The sequence below is a fragment of the Ambystoma mexicanum genome, chromosome 10 (assembly GCF_040938575.1).
Source record: "Ambystoma mexicanum isolate Mex_15411 chromosome 10, UKY_AmexF1_1, whole genome shotgun sequence".
Lineage (NCBI taxonomy): Eukaryota > Metazoa > Chordata > Amphibia > Caudata > Ambystomatidae > Ambystoma > Ambystoma mexicanum.
In genome coordinates, this window is record NC_090932.1 from 1,356,377,573 (window position 1) to 1,356,390,001 (window position 12,429).

At 42.6% G+C, this 12,429-nt stretch overlaps 1 protein-coding gene across 1 annotated transcript in view; it reads left to right on the plus strand.

Annotated features, from left to right (window-relative positions):
* The window catches only part of HPS4 (HPS4 biogenesis of lysosomal organelles complex 3 subunit 2), a 951,717-nt gene that overhangs the window by 221,793 nt on the left and 717,495 nt on the right, over positions 1 to 12,429 (plus strand). The window lies entirely within an intron of this gene.

Below are 12,429 nucleotides of genomic sequence, written 5' to 3' on the forward strand. Positions count from 1 at the left end.
GGGGAACATTGTTGCCTATAGTTCTGGCGTTTTGGTGGAAGTATGTGGGGTTGGCTTGTCGTAAAGGAGTATTGTAGTTTATCTTAAGTGGGTTAAATGTCATGAGTGAAGGGCAAAGATATTCTCTGATGGTAGTATCACACTAATCTGGCTGGGTTTTGGTACTAGGTCGATCCTGCTGACGAGATCCTTTGAGATGACCTGTTGTGAGGAATGTGTTACTGGAGTGTCTGAAGTGGGTGTTGTTGCTCAATGGCCAGAGATTTGCTACAATTGTTGTTCTGTGATCATGTCTCCAAATTGTGTGCGAAAGCGGTAGGATGGGGTCTGGCTGCAATCCTGTTTGTTTTCCATTCAGTGTTGCTAGTTGGTTTGGCTTGTGGCGTAGGGTTTGCTGGTTGGCTGATGACATCAAGTATCGGGATGATGTGGGGGCAAAGACAAGTTTTATGGATGTCCAGAATGCTAGGTGTCCTGGAAGGTGCAGACTTGAACTGGAAGAAAATCCCAAGGATTGGCGATTTTAACTGAAACACTGGTGAAGCAGCATTTGCATATTCAGGGATTTTAATCCAAAATTAAACTTTTAATTGAGGGCCTGCGTCTGGACCAGCATGTGTACAGCTTGAACTGAGATTGGATTTGATGCCAAGGAGTTGCTGCTGTCTGGGCTTGAAACCTTCATGGAGATGTTTTGTGTAATGGATAGTCCATGAAATACATTTAGGGGAGATGCAGTCCCAGCAGTTAAAATGCAAAATGAGGCTGCCTTTTAGTTTGAGACATACTGGAGATTGCATTGAAGGCATTCTTGGATGCCAAGTTAAACGTCCTTAGTTTAATGGAGGTGAGCAAATCAAAAAACATGAAGCTGTAGGGGGAAAAAAGACTTGGCCACTGAAGTGCTTTAAAGATATTGGGGGTATAACACTGGTTAATTTGGGAGCAGTTACCAAGTGACAGTACAGCTGCAACATGTCATAATCTTCGTAATGCATCCATTTAGTTTTGGTCACCCAGTGGTCAAGGTCAAGTAGACATTGAGATCGCTGGATGGGGGTGGGGGGTGTACAATTTGGGTATCAGAATAACTGATGAAGTTAAGGCTGTACAATTGAATCTGGATTTAATTGGGATGAAGGGGTTTGGGTAGAGAGTGAACAGAAGTGGGGGAAGAAAAACATAGTTGAATAGAAAGACCGATGTGTTGGCCTTTGTCTGGGAGGAACGCATCTTGGCTTTCCATCTGCCCAGCAGGTGGGTTTATTTATGGTTGAATGGCAAACTCTGTTGAAGGTGATGTAGAGTTACAGAAGGATGAAGGCTGCTGTGTGATCTGTCTGCTTGATTCTTGAGGAAATCGCAGACTTGAGGTGATCTCGGGTAGTAATTGAGAGTTGGTTCTGTGGCGTAAAAAAGCTTTCAAGAATTCTAGTTTTAGGTAGGCTGCTCTCAATTAGCCTGGTCATGGAAACAGCTGCTGGCTGTAAGGTTATAGTTATTTGTCAGTGAGAAAGAGCCTAGGTTTGTGGAGTAGTGCTTTGATGAAGTAGATTATGAATTCTGATGTGTTGGTGGATTGATTAATGTATTTCCTTGAAGGGTAGTCTGACAGACTGCACAAGGGTGAGAAGCCCTGGAAACTGGTTAAGATGGGGGTGCTTAAAGGTGGTTAGTGACTGCAAGGCTAGTGTTGTGGTGAGGGGAAGAAGGACAACAAAGAAAAAGGAGCGCTTGAGAATAGAGGTTTGCAAGGTGGGCATCCGTACCTGGAGGTTTTATTGCAATTTAGAGTTATTGGCAAAGATGTTGTGGTGGCTGGATGTTGTTGGTGCATGCTGTAGTATTCCTGAACTCTGAATTGAGGCGTAAAAAAGCTCTTTGGAGGTGCATCATGCAGTCGTAGTTGTTGGAATGGGTCTACGTTAAAAGATTGTATTGGAAAAGCTCTGGTTACAAAATAGGGAAGCGAACTTGCCTGCATTTTGTAACTCGTGGTTTTCCGAATGCTCCTTTTGGTCCCCCTCTTTACATTTGATGTATGCAGGGGACACACCCGCAACCCTCGCAGCCCATAATGCTGAAATAGGGGTGCGGCGGACACCCCCGCAACCCCTGCTGCCCTTTGGCATAATGGACTACTGCATTTCAGTGTTTTGTTTACACACTTTTGGTGTAATACCGTTGGAATAGTGTGCTTTCTTTGTTTTGCAGATGACTGCACATTAATGGCTGAGCAGAATCTGATCATTTTATTGTATTATCTGGGTACAAATTGTTGTGGCTGTTATGCTCCACTGACCTGTTTGAAGGCTTTGATGGCACTGACCTTTCTCCTCATTCATTGATAAGGAGAGGTACTAAAGAGGGGCTGGGGCATCACATTTGGTGAGCCAATGGTTAAAGGAAGATCAACCGGTCTAGAGAGGAGGTTGAAGAGTGATCACGTGGTGGACTCTAAGATTCAGCATCTTGATGTTCTTCCAAGGATGTGTAGTACTGCAGATATGTGAAACAATTGTGTCTTTGATGATGGAACCATGTATTTTGGCATACTTTTAGACGACACCCAAGTGAACATTTTTGGCAATGTGCCATCTCAGGTTTTTTCTGTAGCAAAGTTGGCAGCCCTTTTTAAAAAACAAATGGTGACTATTTGACATTTAGGTATCTTAATTTTTGTAGATCTTCCTTGTTCAATCATTTACTTGTGGTCATGCGGTGCCTTTTGTACACTTTTGAAGTATAAATGAAGCCTACATTTCTTTATAGCAGAATATATAAATTCATTGATTTAGTCAAGGGACGAAAAACAAAACCAACAAATATTGATTGATGGTTGTATTGCAAATACAGTGTCTTACATTACTGATTTTTATGTTGATCATTATTGAATTTATATTGATACTATTCCTGAAACTGATTATTAATATTAACCTCACTTTGCCCTTATTTCAGTCTGTACAAAGAGCTCCACAGGTATAAAGGGCAGTACACTGCAGGGCAGCCTTCCCACCCTTGCACTGTAGTGTGCAGCCTTTATTGCATCCACATCATAAGAGTTCCCTGCAAGCCTGCATAGCCTCTGGTAGGGTTGTCTAGGATGTTTCCCATCCATCTATATCCTTTTTCTTCCACCTCCCATCACTTGGCGTTGCAAGCTGTGTTGTTGCCACCATCGTTTGGGCTCAGCAGTAACCAGCCTGGTAGACAGCTCTTTTTATATGCTGAATGGCCGCATCTTGCGTGGGAGGTAGGTTGTCAATTACTCTACCTGTATGAGTAAATGGTCAATTACTCTACCTGTATGAGTAAATTGATGTTTTCCTGCCTCATTAACATGTTCTTCTCTGCTAGTACAGTCATATAGAAAAACTACAAATCTCTCCAATAGCTTCTGCATTTCTTCTACTGCCTGCTGACGAGGCCCATCGGCCAATCCAGAAAAAGCTGAGGTGACATCTCTGTATGCATTCCAGGTGTCCCATGCAGTTCTCCTGCCACCTCCTCCAAAAAAGTACAGTGTCACACCCAGTTACTGTGGGAAACATTTGTAGGGCAGTACAACGATAAGGACTAAAAGCTTTCGCTAACCTCAGAGCAGCAAAGAGCCAGAAGTTCTTCCGAAAATCCAAATGCAACCCATAGTTCATCAATGTTCAGGCATTGTGCAGATGTGATGGCAAGAACTACAATGTCAGTGTCCACAGTGAATATTTCAGCTTCATGTCCTTGCTGCAAAGCATCACATAAATGGAGTAGGAGGTACGTGTCGGTTTCTTGTGAGCAAAGAGCCAGTCCCAAGCTATCTTGGCAATTTATAGAAGGAACATTGGTACTGTTTGTGGTAATTACTTGATTGTTAAGGTTTTTGACCAGAAAGAGAACAATTCCATCTTCTTTTGATCAACTCAAAGAAAATCCTGCCAATTTTTAGGAAGTGCATTTCTTGGTTCAACACATTTCTGAACACCTTTTTTCTCTTTTACTGCCTGTCACTCTTCAAGCTGTTAGGCCTGTACACATCCCAGATGATATCTTGCCTTTGAAGCTGAGATTTGATGTAGAGTATAACCTTCAAATGTTTTTGCAAATCCAGGTCACAGCATGTTGACTGTTGCAGCGCCGTCAAGGATGGTAATTTTGACTATTAGTTTGAAAGTAGTATTTCTTTCCGGGTGGGAGTTCTTCGAGGCAAATCAATAAATCAGACTTTGTTCCGGTTCTTAGACTCCATGACTTTGACAGTCCTGGATGATATAATTGGTTTCTAAAGAAATCCTCCCAATCTCTTTTACATATGTGATGCAATGTAAGGTCTAGAAAATAGTGAGCAGTCATTCTTCAGTGATGTCAGTTGTAACTGTTTATTTGACTTTTCATGAGCTGGAGGACAGCTGAAGAGCTGGAGGTAATTCCACGTAATAGGATCTGCTATAAGTTTAGTTTGATTTAATAAGCCTGTCGCTAAAACTTAACTCATACTGTTCAACTTCAATTTTTCCAATATTTAGCAACATTGATTGGTCTTCAACACCAGTTATCAGACCTACATCAGTATGCACTGGCAAACAAACTGACCGTGAATTATACCAAGTTGCAGATTATGATTGATACAGAGGAACACTAAGAACTCCTCTTTTTTTAGCTGGTCTCTCACCAACACCAATTTAAATGTCTGAGTTTACTTATTTATGTTTATCAGGAGGTCCGAGTGTACATAATTTGATAGTATCTCTGAAGAGAAAGCTCACAACCCTCGCTGTTCAGGCCAAGCTTATTAACTGACGATTTGGTCACGTTTCTTGAGTTCCTCTGATAAAATGTTATAAACAGTTATTCGATGTTTAACTTATGGAGCGGATATTATTTTTGATATTGGAAAACTCCAATAGAAAACTTTAAAGGGTCATTTTGGTAACGGGTACTATTGCTTCCTCTGGGAACGCCAACTCCTTTCGTACAATTTGAATTGGGTTTGCTTTCGATTTAAAGCAATTGTTATCTGGAAAGTTGTATTGCTTTTTAGAAAAATGTATATTGCTCATGAATAGTCATTGTTTTATCGCTTGCTTAATGTTGTTAATTGTAAGAGAAACGACTGTGAATAACTGTATGGAATATTGCCTGAAAGTGCTGAACTCATTAGAAGCCACCCCTGGATTACTGGCAGTTAATCCTATGGATGTTAAAAAGTGTATTTGGAAAAAGGACTGGATACCAACTATTGAACAGTGCAAGAAATGCACGTTTCATCATTATTTCATACTCGAAGGGAAAGCTTTAAATGTGATTCTTAATTATTTAATCAAATTCCCTCGCTCAAGTTGAAGATTATTATTATTTTTTAAATAAGGCTACCTCTTTTACCTACTAATGAAATTCTGGGAGCCAGAAACAAAATTATAAGAACTTTTAAGAACTTCCCGCTTCTGTAAAGCTCCAGATAGGATTGAGACCCAGAAACCTATTTTGGTTGAATATGCAAAGTTGAAGGTCCAGAGACAATTCTATCTTGGCCGCTTCCTTGTAGAATATAGAATGTGTGCTGCAGAAGATCTTTGACATAAACTGCGTGAAGGTCCCTGGATCTCTTGGAAGCTTAATTTTATACACTTTTTAAAGATGCTTTTTCCAGATAGTGCTATGATTTTAACAGAGATTAAATGAATGATTTGTTTTTCTCTATACATGTTATATTGACTTATGATTATTGATGTTTTAATATTTTATGGCTGGTATTGATGTTTTTTGTTGATGATTATGTAATTGTTTTTCTTTTGTACTTTGTGAAAGGTTCACCAGATTGAACTATATCACAATAAATAAATTAAAAAAAAAAATGTCAGCATGTGTCTGCAATGGCTGTATGTACTATATTTCTTCTACAAAGTACTATTAGATTACAGCTGGTTTCACTAAATGGGTTTTCCATATCTTGTATTGCATGAGTAAGATGCTTGATATCTTTCACAAAACCCATCTGTGAATGCTTGTTGGTGATGCTCTTCGTCTTTGTAGAATTAAGTTCTTCATCTGAGCGATCCATCTCGGGACCCCATACCATCCAATGATGCAGAGCTGTTGTGTTTTTTGTTAGGTCTACAGACCCTCCATCACTTTTGACTGATGCGTTGTGTTGTTCATGTGCCTGATCAATGGCAATAGCAGAGAACGCTGTGACAAACCTTCCATTCATGAATTCTGCATAGGTGTTAGGGATGCTTTTTAAGTGAAACCATATCACATATGTGGACTGGAATCCCACGTGCATAATATGTATGGTTCAAGGATAAAAACCAGGGAACAATCTTGGATAGGGCCTCTATGTAGAGCTGGAAATCTCCTTTTTGTATCGCTCTTACAAAAGTCATCAAAAGGAGTTCTAGTTTTAGAGTGATGTACCAGAATCTAAAACAGGTAAATACATCATTTCTTTCTTTACACCAGTCTTCAAATGACTTAACTTGACTTCTATCCTCTGTCTTGACTGTAGTCCTTCTAGTCCTGCTGCAGAAGTAAATAGACTACTGGCTGTGAATTGATGAGCTCTACAAGTACAAGTCACATGGGATTCTTTTATAAACGCACCCGCTTTTCCAGTTGTGGTAATATCACCCCAAACAAGTGCTCCAGTCCACCCAGTTTCATCCAAGAGATTTCCAAGAACCGTGAGAACCTGCCATCTCAATGTGTAGCCCACCAAATATTACAATGAATTGATCTTCACCATGAGTTGTTGATCAGTTCCACTGGATTTGTTTTGCCAATGCATAGAGTGGCTGGTAAAACGTTATGATTGGAATCTGCCAAGGTTAAATATATTACTGCTGTCTTCACAATATCCATTGGAGCCAGTGTGGAGAAGGGCGGGTGTTAGCAGCTACAGGATGTGACCGTTACTGCATACCTCCTGTCTATTGCAGCTTCACCATGCCTATTTAAACTCTCCTGAAACCTGTTGCGGCAAAGCCTGTGTGGAGAAGGGCGGGTGTTTGCATCAAAAGGGTCAAAGCAGCCTGTGCAGACACAGCTTCACTTGCCATTGACCCTTGCAGCCCACCCGACTCCTTGAACGTACTGTCAACAGAAGCTGGTGGCCCTGGGGTTGGGGATTTGAAAGCCAGTGTTCTCACTTGTCCACAACGCTCACATTGTTTGGATTGCATGTTTTTACGCTAGTCACTCAGGCAGCAAGCAATTTGCTGGACAAAAGCAGACTGGAGTCCGAAGGCTGATGGCAAAGGCCCTCATTGTTTCGCCTTCATTGCCTTATCTTTTTAGTCCCTGAAGTGTGGGTGTGCTGCGCCTGGACTCGAGGTCCGTCTTGAGCCTGTGTGCAGCGAGTGACTGTGGGCTCCCTCAATTTAACACTTTATTTGAGCGTGGGTTTTTCTTATCGCAGTTGGAAATGCAGAACTCGGAGGGTTGATGCCTCCTGTGATCACTGCTGACTTAAATTGTTGCCCCTCCAGTGGGATGCAAGACAGTTACGGGATGGTCTGATTTTGCTCCCGATTTTGCCTATGCTTTGTTGGAGCAAGGGAAGGAAGTCTGACTTTGGCAGCCCTTTAAGCCATCAGACGTGCCTCGCTCCAGTCTGTTTACTAAAGTACTTCACAATCTACGTTTAGATCAGCAGCCTTGATATACATATGGTTGCTGCTGCTATCAGTTTTACTAACAATTCTGTTTCTGCTAATTGGCCTGGTTAAACCTTTGCTTATTTGTATATTTTGGCCTTTTAAAACTCAAGAGAAATGTGTATTTTGCACATGTGCATTGTCTAAAATTAATATTAATATTTTATACTGGTAACTTTTTTCATTGTATTTTGCTCCAACTGCATTGACTGCACCCCTGGCTGTGCTCATACTATAGCTCATGGTACGACACGTGCTTGCTAATATTCCATTTTTTTATAGGGCTTTCTTAATATTAATTGCCGGTACTCTATTGGTCCCATTGCATTTTTGCACAGCGCTGTTTGACTATGTAAACATGTTTTCTTCCCCCCCCACACACAATTTTAATTGGTCTTCATATATGTTCTATAGTTCCAAACTTGCATCTCATACACTAAACTGCACTTTGTTTCTAGAAGGTACAAAAATGAGTACCAATCTGGTGGATATATAGGAGGGAGGGGAAGGATCCTACTGCCCAAAGTAGCACCGGGTAGAAACCGTCAAAGTTGTTAATTTTGTTCTGTGTTGTGGTTACAGGTCTTCTGTGCGTGGCACCGCAAGGTGGCTGGCTGGCTATTTTGTAAAGTTTTATATACTACCACTGCTTGGATAACTCCCACGTGCAGAAGCCATCTAATGGGGGCTTTAGGAAGTCTGATTCCGGGCGCTCCCTGATTTGCTTGGATGTGCCTAACTCTCACCCTGTGAAGTGTTTGTAGGGCACCTTTTATGAATACCTGCTCTCACCCTCTTTATTAACTTTAGTTTGCGTTTTGGAGCTTTTGAGCCCTCTTACTTGTTATCCCTTGTCTTGTTGAGCCAATGTCTAAGAGGAAAGCAATGCTGACAATTTGCAGAGCTCTAATAAGAAAGTTTATAATATCTTTCAACCGATTAGGGAGGTCAATGTTTTAATCTCTGAAATCAGCAAATTGCTGTGTGATCTGGAGAGCAATGCTAACAGTGGCCAAATGCCACCATAGATTGAACTGTGGCCTCCTTGGAAATGAGCTTGATTATATTGAGATGGCAGAGATAGACTGTTCTAACTGCCAAATGCCTCCCACAAGGAAAGGGATCCAAGAAGGCTGTTTTGTTACATAAGGAATCCCTGGACAGTTCTTTGATTGGAAAAAGAACCGAGCAGGTGGAAGGGAGAAATTATCTACTTCCCACTGGTGAAGCAAACTCGGTTAGCTCAGCTCTGCCGTGCATTATTGAATGTCCAAAGGGAACTAGAAAGGAGAATACTTATTTGTTGACCCAGGCCCCACTACCTATTAATCCAACCCCTATTGAATCTGAAAGGGTGGTGATCTCCCCGTCCATCCTTGTACACAATATTCTTTTTGCCATTGACCCTATTGGACCCCGTGACTGAATTGGTTGTCGTAGGGGGCGAAGAAGATGGACATGGCAACGAGGGTGGACCAAAGGGGTTGGGGGGGGGGGTCAAGGGAGGGGCAACTAAGACATCTCAAGAGGAAGCCCCTCTAGGAAGCGGAAGAAGTTAATGGGGAACGCAAATTACATGAATCCTTGCAAACCTAATACAAAGATGGGGAGTAGACCGTTAAATAAGAGTGGTGATATTCCAATAGTAGGGATACTCCCAGCTGAGTTAACTTTGGCGATAAAAAGTTTGAAAGTAAGTGTTGATGAACTAACGGCCCTTGTAAACTGTTAGTGGTGAAGTTAGATGCTTGAGTAGCAGTTTCTCCGGTGGGACAACTGCCACAAAGCCAAGGGTGGTACGATCTGATTGTCCACCCCTTTTAGCTGAGAGTGACTTGGCCAGCAACGCTGTGACCTGTGGCAACCCTAAGTGGTGTGCCCAGAAACACTTGGAACACCCAAGTAATGGGAGTTTGGGGATTGGTATAAATCAATTAATGATGTCATTAAACGACATAGTCTAGACCACAAAACTGTAAGGCAAACCATTGTGTTGCATACATGGAACATGAATCTGGGTGTCCCTCCCTTTATAACGAGTGCAGTAATTCCCTTTGAGGTTCGGGTCAAGTGGACTCCATCTCCTTGAGGGATGGAGGGGAAAGGGGTCCCAATAACCACTTTGTGGTCATGCATGCTGTCCCAAGTTTGACACATCAGTGTTTTGAAGATCAGGAGTCTCTAATCAACAAAGTTATACACTGGATTTGACATAATAAGGGTTGCCTCTCCTTTATTAGGGAAGACATTGTACATTGCCGAGGTCAGCGAATGCCAGAGCGTCTTGACTAGTCTATTCAAATATTGTTACGGGACGCATGGCCGGTCCAGAGGCTAACAATTGAAGATTGTACCCACCTCTGGGATCTACAATCACTCACAGCCACTCTGCCATAATATAGTCTCCCCCCCCCCGTCTCAAGACGGGGGCCCAGGTTGGGCCCCACCATTTGAGGGGAATATCTTCCGTCGGTCTGAGCCTCCAAAATTTTGCAGACATCGGAGGACCCCCCCTATAGCAAATGGAAACCTGGATGGTATCGACTGACCACTAATAAACCTTGTGCGGTCGGAACATACTCCTGAGTTTCTGTGTAGGGTTTTATCCTGGAACATAGTGGAGGTCACTAGGCACCTTGCTGATATCGAGTGGCACCAGTTTATTTGGGGCCTTAAGGTCATCTGCCTTCAGGAAACTTGGGTCATGGAGAACCTAGATATCCAGGGGTACTTGTCTTTTAATGTCTATGCTCAGAAGAAGTCCACGGGGAGACCTTCTGGGGGTCTTTTGATCTGGGTTGAGGCTAGTCTTAATAGGGATATCCAGAAAGTAGACAAAGGATCTATGGACCTGCAAGAGTTGGTAATTAAAATACCTGGTAGTTACCCTTGGCTTTTATTTAATGCATACAATCGACCAGATGCTAAACGTGCTTCTGGCACTATTCCAGGAATGTGTTACTAACTGGGAAAACTCTCAAGGTTGGAGATTTGGGTTGATCCTACTCAGAGACTTTAACTTGCAGTTAGAACCTCTCAGAGAATTAGAAGGGTTATGGGATGAAGATGAGGCTGAGGCATGGGGAAATAGGCTTGCTTGATGCCCCCAGCAAGCCAAAAAGACTCTAGGCAGTGCCCCTGACACTGCCCAAATTCTATACAATTTGGGGTTAAGACATGTAATGGCAGATTCCCCTAGGATCAGCCTGCAAAGGACATATACCATGCCCCAATGGTAGGTCTAGAATCGATGATATCCTTACCCTTCTGACCGACTGGTCACAGATCAGCAACTTCCAGGTAATAAACAGATCTGAAAGAGTTCATTAGCACATTGCAGTGTTACTGAGGAATGCTAGTTTACCTCTGCATGCTACACCTCTCTACTTTGGACTTAGTGGTGACTGGCCATGCGCGACGTACAATCAGATGGGCTAACATTTTTTTTTATTTTTTTTTTTATTGTTTATCCATCTTTCTGGATTGATTTTGCTTTGATTAGACGGTGACTTTGGCAGACGCCCCTTGTGAGCACTGCGCTAAGGCGACTTGTAAGATTTTTGCCGCTGCAATAGACCAGTTTGTCTTCTGGCCGCTGATTAGACGAGCCCACCATATTTCCTCTTCACTCACTTCGGTTTCCAGGAGAGGGAGTAGATAGGCTTGACGAGCGTGTTCAGTCCCAGGACATTGGAGTAGCAGATGTCTAATTGTTTCTGTGTCAGCTTTGCATAGGCGGCAGGTTTTGGAGGGTGACTGACCTCTCAAGAACAGGATCTCGTTGGTGTGTAGCAAGTTTAAGCGGGCTCTTAGGAGGAATTGCCGTAATGGTTTGCTTGGGAATCTTCTGAGTAGTTGTGTGTTTGATTTAGCTTCTTTGGGGAATGAGGAAAAAGAGCCAGTGTTTTGTTTCCTTTGGCACGCTCTTGGGTGTCAATCCAGTCTGCTTCTTCCAATTTTTTTTTTATTTTGTTGGGGTTCTTGATGAGGTCTTCGTTGGAGCAGCCAATTTCGGTCAACTGTGATTGTATTTGCTCGGCCCATTTGACAATCAGCCTACAGGTGCCTGCTTTGATCTCCAGATCTATTAGGTTGTAGAGGCGGGGCGCGTCAGGAAGGATTGTTTTCCTATATAGGAATATGCTCGCTAGGTTCACTTTGGCACTCAGTGAAGAGAGGTCCAGTTCACGCCTGATAGCTTCGATCTGGGTGGAGTTCGGGAGCTTCAGGACTGCTTTCCAAAAGAAGCCTTCGAGTTTTTTCCATATTGTCATTGGAATGGCTGGCATCGCCTCCGCTCCATACATCAAGGCAGGTATCACCTTGGCTTTGTAGAACCTTATCGTAGGTATCAGTGAGAAGCGAACAAACTTTTTATCCAGAAGTCGGGCTTGGGAGGTCAGTAGTCTGGCTTTCCTCCAAAGGTCTTTTTGCATGGCTGAGTCTGTAGGAGTGCTATCTATTATTATTCCCAGGTATCTGAAGTTTTGCACTGTTTCGACGTTGACTTTTTCCAGGCTCCAGTTGAAGCGCTTCAGTCTTCTGGGTTTTTTTTCCAGTATGAGGACTTCTGTTTTTGCTTTGTTTATAAGAAGGTTTGCTTGCTTGATGTAGTCCGCCAGGTCCGTCATTTGTCTCTGGAGACCGATTTCTGTTCTGTCCAGTAAGGTGATGTCATCGGCGTATAGCAAACGTGCTGTTGGTTCGTTGCCTATTTTGGGGGGGAATGATCTGGAACTCTTGTTTATTTCTTTCAGGTCACCAATGAAGGCTATGAAGAGTTCTG